The sequence below is a fragment of the Protomyctophum parallelum genome (genome assembly GCF_964188405.1).
Source record: "Protomyctophum parallelum genome assembly, chromosome: 22".
NCBI classification, from domain to species: domain Eukaryota; kingdom Metazoa; phylum Chordata; class Actinopteri; order Myctophiformes; family Myctophidae; genus Protomyctophum; species Protomyctophum parallelum.
Genome location: NC_139714.1, coordinates 10,473,224 through 10,485,737, shown reverse-complemented (window position 1 = coordinate 10,485,737; position 12,514 = coordinate 10,473,224).

Here is a 12,514-nt window from a genome sequence, read left to right as displayed (position 1 = left end):
TAAAATCTCTCCACAGAAAATAGCTGATCTACAAGCTCAAAACGCTTCACAGATTGGCTATTTTCGTAAAATGTATACTTCAGAATACGGATGCTAAGGTTGTGGTTGATATTTGAGTATCTTTGCATCTACAGAATACAACTACTGCATAACAACATAACTGTCTTGCTTCCAAACTGCACTTTCCTCGCTCTCTTCCTGCTGTACCTGTCTGATCAAACAAAGAGTATTGCCTCAGAAAATAATGCAGAATTTTACCCATGGTAAAAGAAAAAGAAAGACAAAGTTGAGGTATAAGTTTGAGGCAAAAGACAAGGCCTTTGTAAACAATGTAGGCCTATCTGATGTCACATTATTTATTAAACAAAGAGAAGACCAGTCTGAGTTGTTGCATCTGTGAAACGGGTCAATAGCTTCCCTCCATAGATGTCGATAAGGACCTCGCCTGACGGAGGCTCTCCACACTAGTCCACACACCTCTTTACCAGGGAAGGTAGAGCCGAAGAGGGAATGGAAAAGAGCCAAAGGGCATGGCAGGAGCCTCAGATGACCCAGGAAACAGCCCACACTGACCCATTACTCGCCCTCACACAGTAGTGCACTCAATGAGAAAGCAAGGAAGGCTATGGCAGTGGTTCTCACATTGTTCATGTCAAGGACTCCCAAAATCAATAGGCCTACAGTACGCTATGCATTAGGCTGTTAGTGTGGACCGCCTATTTGGAAAGACTTTGTGCAAGGATTTACAGAATTCTACTCTAGACAGTGCTTTAATAGTCATTTATAGATTATCTCATTGGTCTTGAGCCAATAATAATAACAGGCGCAGTTTCACAATGTTTTCACTTTGGCAGCAGTGATTTCACTTCCGCGTTTCCAAATTGCAGGCAGTAGGAGTAGAGCCCACTGGCTCCGTTGCATGGTCTTGATGACTAACTTACTGGTGATTATGGGTTGATAACATTCGAAGCGGGTGGAATACTTGCCTCAAATACATGAAGGTTAGATTCAGGCCTCAGGGGTTGGGGTTGGAGTCATGCATTTATATACTTGTATTGCGCGGCTGTGTCACGCACCGGGAAAATAACCGAGCTCGGCGATTTCTGTAGACATCTTTGGGCTACTTTTCAGCTATTTTTCAGTTTGTGCGATGTGCGTGCGTGCGTGCGTGCGTGCGTGCGTGCGTGCGTGCCCACTGAGAGCACTGGCCCAATAATAACAGTAACAGAGTAGTAGACTGTCTTGGGCTGGTAGTCTGCTTGTCTTTGGGGATGTTCTAAGGCTCATGGGAAATTTGCAGTTACTACGTTCTATAAATAATTCATAATTTTTTATTATAGCCGCGTTGTCCTCGATCCGTCCGGAAGCCAGTAGCAGTTGTGCACAGCGACAAAGTACTGTACTGTACTGTACTGTACATCTCTGTTCGTTACATTTCAAAGACAAACATTACTTTTCATTTCTAGGAAGGGGAAAAGTACACAAATTATTAACCACTTAAGCCCCATTTCCAATAGTATTTGTTGCAAGCTTGTAGATCTACTATTTTCACTCATCATTCACTTTATCATAGTGACGCAGATCTACAAGCTCTACAAATTGAATGAACAAATACTACATTCACTTGTAGAGTAGTATTTCAGGAGTAGGCCTAGTATCTATACTTTTAACTCAAGTACTGGGGTCAAGTATCCCACCGCTGTGTCTGTAAGTAAATCCACCCACACAGCTCTGTAGGTAAATCCACCCTCACAGCTCTGTAAGTAAATCCACCCACACAGCTCTGTGTTGCCGAATTGTCGAAGATCGACAGAGGACGGAGATTCAGTCATGGACGTTCCAGACAAGCAGCCGCAGGCACAACACAAGTATAAAGTGAAATTATTAGTGTTTATTTATCCATTTGCAATCTGGGAGTATAGAGAAATGTTACCAAATGGACCGCTAAGGGTCCATTTGTACACGCCCAGAGTTAAATCATAGAGCAGAAGTTCACAAAGAATGGGTGAAGGTGAGGTCGCACATGACATAAGAAAAATGTGTCCTTCCCATTGAAGTCATACGGTGCAACTGTATTTTCTAAAGAATCTTTCTTTCATTTAAAATAATGCTTTATTCCAAATTTGAAATTGCTCTAGAAATAGTGTTGTGTTGGGTCGGGAAAAATGTTTCCCCCCATAAAGTGGTGTACTGGTATGAAAACAACTGAGAGCCCCTGGTGTACAATGTATGCTGGAGTGTGTTTTCAGGTCCCCAGTACGTGACCGGGCTATAGTACACAATGTCTGCTGCAACTGACGGCGGTAGTAATACATGTCACCGAGGGGAATTGATCCTTGTGTGAACTGATTTTGAGCATGAACCAGCTCTGTTTTCTGGTAAAAACCCAGATAAAAGGTCACAGTCCCTTGGGCTAAAACGGTAAAAAGCTGCCAGATGTCCAACAGCTATACAAGGCTAAGCATCCTGTAGGCCAGTGGTTCTTAAATGTTTTCATAAACGATAATAGAACATAAACTAATCTTGTGTTACATTAAAATGTAAAACAACCCCGTACCGCACTTTGAGAACCATCTCTAAATTATGGAGTTTGCATGCACACACACACACTTTCATTCAATTACAGTGATCGGTTTGTGACAAATAATTACCCTATTACATCTTCCGTCAGATCGTGGGAGCATGTATATATATATAAATATATATATAAAAAAAAAGGGGGCTTTTTGCCTTTATTGAGAGATTTTACAGTAGACAGACAGGAAAGGGGGAGAGAGATGGGGGGGGGGGGGAAGACACACAGCAAAGGTTGTCCGGATCGGGACTCGAACCCGCGACACGCTGTCAGGCTGGATTACCAGCCAAGGTGCCTGGACCGCTTGAGGGTTTATTTTAATGACGTATCTAAGCTATGGCTTAGATGAATGGAACTAACATAGTATACATACCAAGATGTGTTTTTTTTTATTTGCCTATTGTCTAACTGTAATATCCTCACAGGCCCAGAATCACTATTAATTTTGACAACAATGGCCATTCAGGAGCTATTAATTGTGTGCAATTGCTCTGATAATAGCCCAGCCTTCACATGGTGAGAATAAAATTAAAATGTGCTGAAACTGGGTCCGTTTACTGCACAGTTTTCAAAGTCAAACCATGGTAGCGCGCGCACACACACACACACACACACACACACACACACACACACACACACACACACACACACACACACACACACACACACACACTAACAGTGTGTTCCAACTGTGACAGTCAGCAGCGCAAAAGCAGAATACAAAGTTTTAAAGGAAAATAAACACATGTGTAAAGGTGAACATTTCTTTCTGTGTCTTGTCTCAGGACCCATCCCTTATGGGATTATAAAACACACCGAAATCCTAATTAGAAAATGTTCCATTCAGTTCTGAATAACTGAATGCTGCATGGTCAACAGTTTACACAAATATAATATTGATATTTTTTTATCTTTATTTATTTTTTACACAAAGCCAGAATGAAATTGAATCCCGCGACCGGTTGATTTACCAGTGTGGTATATTGTGGAGGCCATATTGTTGATTCCCATGCCATTTAACATAGTCTGTCACTTGGACAGTTGACGTGTCACGAGGTGTTGCGCTTACACCTATTTATGTACTGACAGGAAGACACATGGCTAGATGGAAGCAACACACTCCTTTCCTTCGTTCCTCCAACAAACCTCCAGGCAAAGATGTCTCACGGATCAAACAACATGACAAGGTGTGATTCCAATCAACGTCTGGGCTGTCCAAGGCTTGCCCACACACACACACACACACACACACGGATCCGCCTACCTTCACCACCCATACATGTACTGTAACATCTATTGCATGCTGCCGGAGGTCCACTCCATGTTGTAATGTATGTACTCTGTTTCTATAGAAGACGATAGAAGATTGTGATTATACAACCGTCATCAAAATAAAATGTATTCATATTGCGGGACATTTCTCTGTCAAAATAATAGCCTTTCTGTTAGTATTCTGGAGTCGGTCTGACAGACAGACCATGACAGCCACCGACAGACATTCTATAGGGCTACCACCGTGCCAACATTTCTCAGACTGAATACACTCAACACAGAGAAACAAAACTGTCAGTTAGCTCAATCTCATTTGTAGTGTTAGGAAAGCCTAACCCTACAAACATGTGTTTGGGGATTATGTTATTTTGTCAGCTGACACCCAGGTCATGCAACGTTTATTTGATATCTCCGACACAGATGCAGTGCCGGCTTGCTAGGCTAACACACTACTACTACTACTACTACTAGAGACAGATCTGCGTGCAACTGTCCAGTCTGGAGAGAACACACTTTTGCCTGATGATCACTCGTCTTCACTCTCGTGGTTGTTGTTTTTTGTCAGGTGAAACCTGACAAAAAATGCAACACCGGGCTAACATTGGAATACAATTTGTAAGACAAAAAACCTATAAAAAGAAAGGTTTTTGCATACCGACAGGCGACAGGTGCGTATAGGAGAAGGACAGCCATGTGCCCGACGTACTGAAATAGGAAGGAACGCCCACACACTGTCTTCAAATGCAGTGAAATAGGTTATTAAGGAAACTGCAACGTTTTGGTCTATACAACCTTCATCAGGCTATCTATAATTATGTACATAAACACTAAAAGCCTATGTTATTTTATCCCAAGCGGGTTTTTTTTTCTCTCTTAATGGTCAGCAAATGAAAATACCTTGTGTTGCAACTGCCATTGATTCAAGTCGTATCTGCCTGTAGCCTCAGAAACCCAGACGTTTTTTATTTCCAGGAAGATAATTTTAATTTCTGCTCTTCATTACACAGTTATACTCAGCGGCCTGAGCGGAGCTGCTGCTACATGCGCCTAGTTAACCCATTCTGACCGGGCACCCATTTTGGTGTCAGCATCATGTTATGCTTTAGCCATTTAAAAATAGCAGATCTACAAGCTCATATCGCGCCACCGAGTGGCGCGATACGAGCTTGTAGGTCTGCTATTTTTTTTAAATCTAAGAGCGACTGACATTTTTTTAATCTGATCTCAGGTCAGAATGGGTTAAACTCTATGCCGCTGCACATCCCTTGAGATCCCCCGGCCAATCCATTACCGCTGCTTGTTATAATCATCTGAGAAGTCTCTGTTGCACACAGGGACGTGCACACATGGACATCAAAGGGGGCTCCAGCCCCTGCACTTTTACCCGTCTGTAAAACAACTGCCCTTTCCAGGACCACAAATGCAGGATTTACAATGGTGAAAGAAATGCACATGCACCGTCCTTTCCTTGCCATACCCAAAGTCTGCATTCAAGATAATTGCTTGAATTGTCTCTTGAACTTGAACGCAGCGTTTTGTGTTGAACACATTTGTTTTTGACAATCCATGTCGTACACCGCATGCATCTCCGCTAGCTAAAGAGTGCTGGGTTGCACTCCGAAAATAGCTGATGTACAAGCTCTCAATGCGTCACAGCGCAAAACACGTGAGCTTGTAGATCTGCTAGTTTCGCTATTTTTGTCCAAACGTGCCTTTACGGGATTTCAGCCCCCCTGCCTCTCTAACACTCTCTGCACATCCCTGGTTGCACACGCACACGCACGCACACACGCACACGCACACGCACACACACACACACACACACACACACACACACACACACACACACACACACACACACACACACACACACACACACACACACACACACACACACACACACAGGAATACAAATCCAATACGAAAAAATAACCTGTCTTTGAGAGGGGCCCTTACAAAACAAGAGACATAATAGCTTTACAAAGGGGATCTCAATTTTCTAGTGATTGGAAACGTAACGCTCCCCTCAGCAAAACAGAGAGGACAATCACTGATAAATGAGGATGCTTTGCTGTATTGATTGACTCACAGATTACGAATACAGCCGTGCAGATTGTGCAGGTATGGGTTTATTCCCAATACACCCAATATCTTGGCACACACACACACACACACACACACACACACACACACACACACACTTAGTCACTCATGCACCCTTTGCTATTTGTACACAAATTTAAAGACCATTATCTTTTACGAGCACAGCTTCCACATGCAGACTCTCTCCCAAACGAGGTCTCCTTGATACACCTGCTACATTTGTGTGGAAATAATAACCTTGTCAAATGAACGATAATTTCTTCACTCAATAAACCATCTGGCTGTTTGTTCCCCAAGATGTTGCAAGTGTGCATGTGCGCGCACGCACGCGCACACGCGCACACACACACACACACACACACACACACACACACACAGACACAGACACAGACACAGACACAGACACAGACACAGACACAGACACAGACACAGACACAGACACACACACACACACACACACACACACACACACACACACACACACACACACACACACACACACACACACACACACACACACCGCCTCCAGATCTCAAACCCAATTCATTTAGCTCATTTCACTTCATTATTATACGATTCAATTCCTTTTTTTGCGCGTCAAGTGTCGACCCTTATTTTCCTGTGAAAGAACCTGCTTCTTCCCATGAGCTCTAGGTCACATTGGCATGTGACTGTGGGGCCTTCATTTCCTGCTTATCGGTCATCAGTTCGTCCTGGGTGGGAGCGTATACACACCATATAGTACTTTGTTGGGAAAAGGCGGCGTATATTGCTTTTTTTTTTGGGGGGGGGTGGCTTTGCAACGAACGCACGATCAACAACAGCAGCCGACCATGCCCTCGAGGACTCGCATATCACAACATATCACTTTGACGGGTCACAATAGATATTCTATCACGGCACCTGAGCATGAGTGGGGGAGGAGGTCACTCCTCCCTTGCACCTATCCACTCCTGCTGGAAATCTCTTTTTGCTTTCTCCAACCAAGCCATTGGGATAAGCAATAATTGGAAACCCTGTGACCGGTAATGGAGGTGAGTGACCTCCACCCGCGAGCCAGACCAGAATACCCAGCCTCGTCGGAACCCCACCCCGCCTAAACCACCTCCAGCGATGGACAGGCATCACCGCCCCAATAGGTCTCATTCATGTGCATGCAGAGGACATGTGTGGTCCCGGAGCGGAGAAGAGCACGGAGCAGGGATTAGCGAGGCATGGATAATTACAAGTGGTCTGCAATGGGCAGGGTTGGATCACTATGGGCCGGAGACACGTTTTGTTCGCAAGCTCCTTAACCCATTCTGACCTGAGATCAGATTCATACGAGGTTTCCGCCGGACACACACTGGTCTGATGAACCCATTCTGACCTGAGATCAGATTCAAAAAATGTCAGTCGTTCTTCGATTAAAAAAAAAATAGCAGACCTACAAGCTCGTATCGCGCCACTCGGTGGCGCGATATGAGCTTGTAGATCTGCTATTTTTCAATAGCTAAAGCATAACATGATGCTAACACCAAAATGGGTTCCCGTTCAGAATGGGTTAAAAATTAAGTACATCGTCACACCCTTCAAGTGAAATGTGGAAAACTTTTAAGAACCATTTGGGCCTATATGAAATATTCCGGTGAGTGTGGGGATTTTTATTAAAAGTGAGATTAGTCAGGTATAAGCTATTAAGCTGCATGTGTTGAGTGGTGCTCTGGAAGTGCGATTCGTCTGAACCAGTGGGACATTAAAAAGTCTTCCAACAGCAATCTGCTACCTGCCGTTCTGAGGCTGGTTAATGGATGGCGATGATTGGACTGATCGGAGGAGCTGTCCAATGCATTCTAAAGTGACCCGGGAAAAAAAGATGCTCGTGACTCCCGAACCAGTTTCTACAACCTCAGAGTTTCGGCGTTTGAGGCCATGGCAATCCTCTGGCTGCACCACCGTTGCAGTTGCTTAAGCCAGTGGTTCCCAAAGTGGGGTCCGGGGACCCCTAGGGATCCTTGAGAGTTCCAGGGGGTCCTCAGCTAAACCTGCTAGACCTGAATCGCCAGAACATATTTTCTTAGCTAGCGATTCAGGGCTGGAGCCAGGCTAGGTCTGCAGGCTAATTAGTGTCAATTTGAGGGTACTTGACATGAAAAAGTTCCACTCAAGAGAACCACTGCTTTAAGCCATATTTGTATACAATGGTGTTGTAGTCCAAAAATACTATAGACCAGATCCAGAAGGTACAGGTGGACTGTGTGGACGGTCCTAAGGTACACACAAATATTTATTATTAGTTTTTTTAAATTTCAAGATGTACAAGAAGTACGGTAAGCACGCAACGTGGCACGAAGAGAAGTGCCAATGCTGAAATCTAAAAACACAGATGCTTTCCCGGTATAAATAATAAACTACAGCAAGGTGATCCTTCAATATGAATACTTGAAGTATACATATGATATTTCATATACACTAGTTCTGATGAATATAATCGTAATAACAATGAAGCTCTGTTTGGACATAATAATCTTTAAAAACAAAACCCAAACAAGCCCAACGCATAATGTCCATATAAAAACCAATGTCCCTTGAAGGGCCCTGTTCTCTCAACAGCCACCCGACTCATTTTTACAACCCAAAGAGAAACAGAGATCTCATCTGGTTAGTGTCCAAACTGTTCAATCATGTGTTGGTTGGTATGCTGCTGCTTAAGCCAACAGATAAACAGGGCATGGATGCGCATAAAGAGCACATGGCAGCTTGAAGCTAGAGAAAAAATAATAATAAACTGGCAACATTGAGGTGCAGTTAATGGTAAAGTGACAGAGTCAGGCTAATGCTTTTTACATTACGCTCCATCGTATGGGAGTGTTGCGCGCCAAAAATAGCCAATCTACTCAGTACCAGGAGCTTGTAGATTGACTATTAAATCGGGCTTAACGCTGTAAATCACATTGCAATGGACATTTTACATTGCAGGTACTTCCATTGAACTCAATATTTAATTAAGCTATTACCCACACGGAACGTAAATTAGGCTTTTCGGTTCCTATAGTTCACCATTAGAGGCGATCAATTGTGTGGTTAATAAGATGTCACATGTAAGTGAAAACGGCGTGCAGATAGTGTTAGGAAGGCTGAATACTGCCCCACAGTAGTCATAAAAAAAATCTCTCCCCATCAAGATACCAGTGTCCATCATGCTCACAGCAGATGAGCACAATGGTCCAGTTTCGCAAAAAAAAGTGGGTCACAGCGATTTGTATTCACTTGTCACATTTGCCGAGATCAATCCGCAGAGGCAACAGAGAGTGATTAATGAGTATCTCAGATGCCAGTGGAAAGGCCACATTTCTGTGTCTTCATCCACAAATGTGCGAGTTCCCGTATAAGAGACAGACCGAGAAGAAAAAAAAGCGTGCGCTGCCTTTCTCACTTTGATCGTAACGCTGATGAATCCGTTTGCGGGGGGAAAAAAAGATGTGTGGGACCAATATGCACACCGTACCGTACCGTACCAGTGGGAGTTGGATGAGACTCAGCAAGGAGGCATATACCCGAGGTCTTAGTGCCAAGGCGGAGGAGTGTCCCAAGATAACAACGTCGTGGTCCCCTGATGGAGCAATCTGCCTCGGAGCTAGTGCTGTCAGCTCCAATAACCCATCTCATCCTCACACGGTACCACCAGAGAGCTGGCTCACTCCCTGCAGCTAACACTCGCAACTTTCTCTACACTGTTGTCGACTGTTTCACCTGTGTGTATTGCTTTGGAGTGAGTATGTGGCTTAGTGTACAGTATATTGTTTTGTGCGTGTATTGGTTTGAGTGAGTGTATACAGTATCTGTGTGACTGCAAGGTTTGAGTTGGTGTGTGCACGCGTGTATTGTGTGTGTGTGTGTGTGTGTGTGTGTGTGTGTGTGTGTGTGTGTGTGTGTGTGTGTGTGTGTGTGTGTGTGTGTGTGTGTGTGTGCGCCTGTGTGCATGCGTGTACAGTATGTGTATGAGTTTCCAACCGCATGTGTCAGGTTTCAAGAACAGATACAGAATACAGCATGATTATTAACAGTGCCAACTGTGTTGGAATATATCTCCTAGGTTATGTTAAACGTTGGAGGCCCACAACAACAGACTATATTTCCTGTGTCTATGCATCATACTGTATATACTGTACTCAAAGAGAATATTTGAGTGCGGCAGGGTGCACGTACTGTACCCAGAGTAGAGACGGTGCACAACGCATGACAACTTCCACCATAGACGGATCGTTTCAAAGGGAAACAAGAAGCATGACTGTTCAAAGAAGTATCTGCGCGATATCCCAATTCAATTTGCTCTGTCATCTCAGAACAATGGCACAGCATGTCAGCACGCTTCTCGAGATTTCCTTTTGATGGAATCACACAGAAGGTCTTTGAGGTTAGGCCTACAGACTTCTAAGGAAAAGGGGTTCATGATTAGACAGTGCAAAGATAACAGGATAACGGTTATTCCTTTCTCAGTCTTAACTGACTAACTTTCGCGAGCAAGTGAACTCGTCACTCCTAATGAGCACAGTAAACGCATGGGTGGGGGTTGAGGAAAGGGCAATAAATAGAGTTTGAGGAAAAAGGGAATAAATAGAGCAGATGAAAGGTCTCTCTGTCTTCAATTGTCAGAGTAATTAGGGATGTCAGGTTAGTGGGTTCATGAGACGGAGGTGAGACTAATGGGGAAGTGACAGAATCGCCCCACAGACTAACTGACTTTGCCATTTCAATATGTTTACAATGATGTGTTTTTCATGAGATCTGATCAGGAAGACATACTGTAATGTCATGAGGTCACATTTGCTGCGTGTCCACAACTAGCCAAATGTGATGGGGTCTAATGACCACCGTGTCTGTGGATCTCAGGCTTTATTGATTTATACATACTTCACTGGCCGTACGTGCCACCTAATGCATGTGTATTGAAGCAGTATCTCCACAATTTAATTATCAAACGATTTTCACAGTTTGGTTTGTTACAAATGTCAGACAAATATGCTGCGATAGGCCCATATAGGATACCTTGTTACAACACCTTCCCTGCGTAATAAGCTAAACCCACTTTGTTGTCTCCACCAGGCCGAAGGCATGGGGGGAGAGTATGTTTTGCACTCCGTCCGTCCGTGTGTCCGTCCGTCCGTCCGTCCGTGTGTGTGTGTGTGTGTGTGTGTGTCCGTCCGTCCGTGAGCAGCTAATCTCGGCCACCGTTAACCCGGTCGATGCCAAATTTTGCACACACACTCCCTGGATGCCAACGATGAACCTCTGCCCCAAACTTTCCAGAACGGCCTGTTATGGCGCCACCAGGAGGCCGCTTTGTGCAAAACACGTTTTTGCACAGTACACCTACAGATTTTGTCCAAACATCACGCAAATTGGTACACAGTCTCTCTAGAGCCATTCAACGAAACCGGTCTTTCAGATTTCTCACACTCCATCCTGATTGCTTAAGATTGGCTTCCAAAGTTCACAGGAGTGCTCAGTTTCAAACAAAATGCTGCAAATCATGAACACATCGCGTGATTTCCCTGAAATTGTGCACCCACATTCCCACTAGGCCGAGGACGGAATGCCACATGAACAATTTCAACTCAGCCTCAAGGTGGCGCTATAACTGGCCGAAAAGTGTTTTTACCTCTAACTGCACGGATCACGTGGATAACTTTGTATGCCAACTCCCTAGAGGCCAAGGAAAAACCTTTGTCTGGAATTTTTCACATCTGCTCTTTATAGCGCCACCAGGAGGCCGACATATGTAAAACACATTTTCTATTATTACTCCTTCAGATTTTATCCAAATTTCACGCAAATCGGTACACATGATCTCCATAGTCATGTGATCAAGACAGGTTTGTTTGATTTCTCATATTCCATCCTGATTGGCCACGATTGGCTCCTACAGTTTTCAGGAGTAGCCCGCTTTGTACAAATCGCCACAACTCCTCAACGCAGCGTCCGATTGCCATGAAACTGTGCACGCATATTCCTGTGCACGCATATTCCCACTAGGCTGAGGAAGAATCCTGGTGGAGACCTGTGCCCAGAAGGGCATTAAAGGACGGTTTAATTCACCGTTTTGTAATGACTTGAATGCAAAACCTGTGAAGGAAGTAGGGAAGCGGTAGGAAGAGTTATTTCGTGTGCATAGAGCCTACTCTATTGGTCAGTCAAAAAGTCACATGGAGGAGCGGCGCTCGCCACACGTACTCCTCTCCAAACGTTTAACAATGTTCCACATGAGATGCCCAGAACGCTCCACCAGAAACAGCTGGAGCTCGTAGAGTTCGTCAACAGCGAGGAAACAAGTAATGAGCATTTCTAGAGTTACTGACAAAGTGAATTGCTCTCTCATTGTGTCTCATTGTCCTGGTCTTTGATCTCAATATTCTTGATTTGTTTTTGAAGCACTTTGTGTTGCATAATATAAACTGTACATGAAAAGTGCTACAGTACATTAATCCATTTTCCATTGATTGAATAGGGGCAGGTGCTTTCCCTGCCATTTATTTTAGGCTGACTATTATACAATTTAGTTTAACAGACGCTCTTACTCCAGAG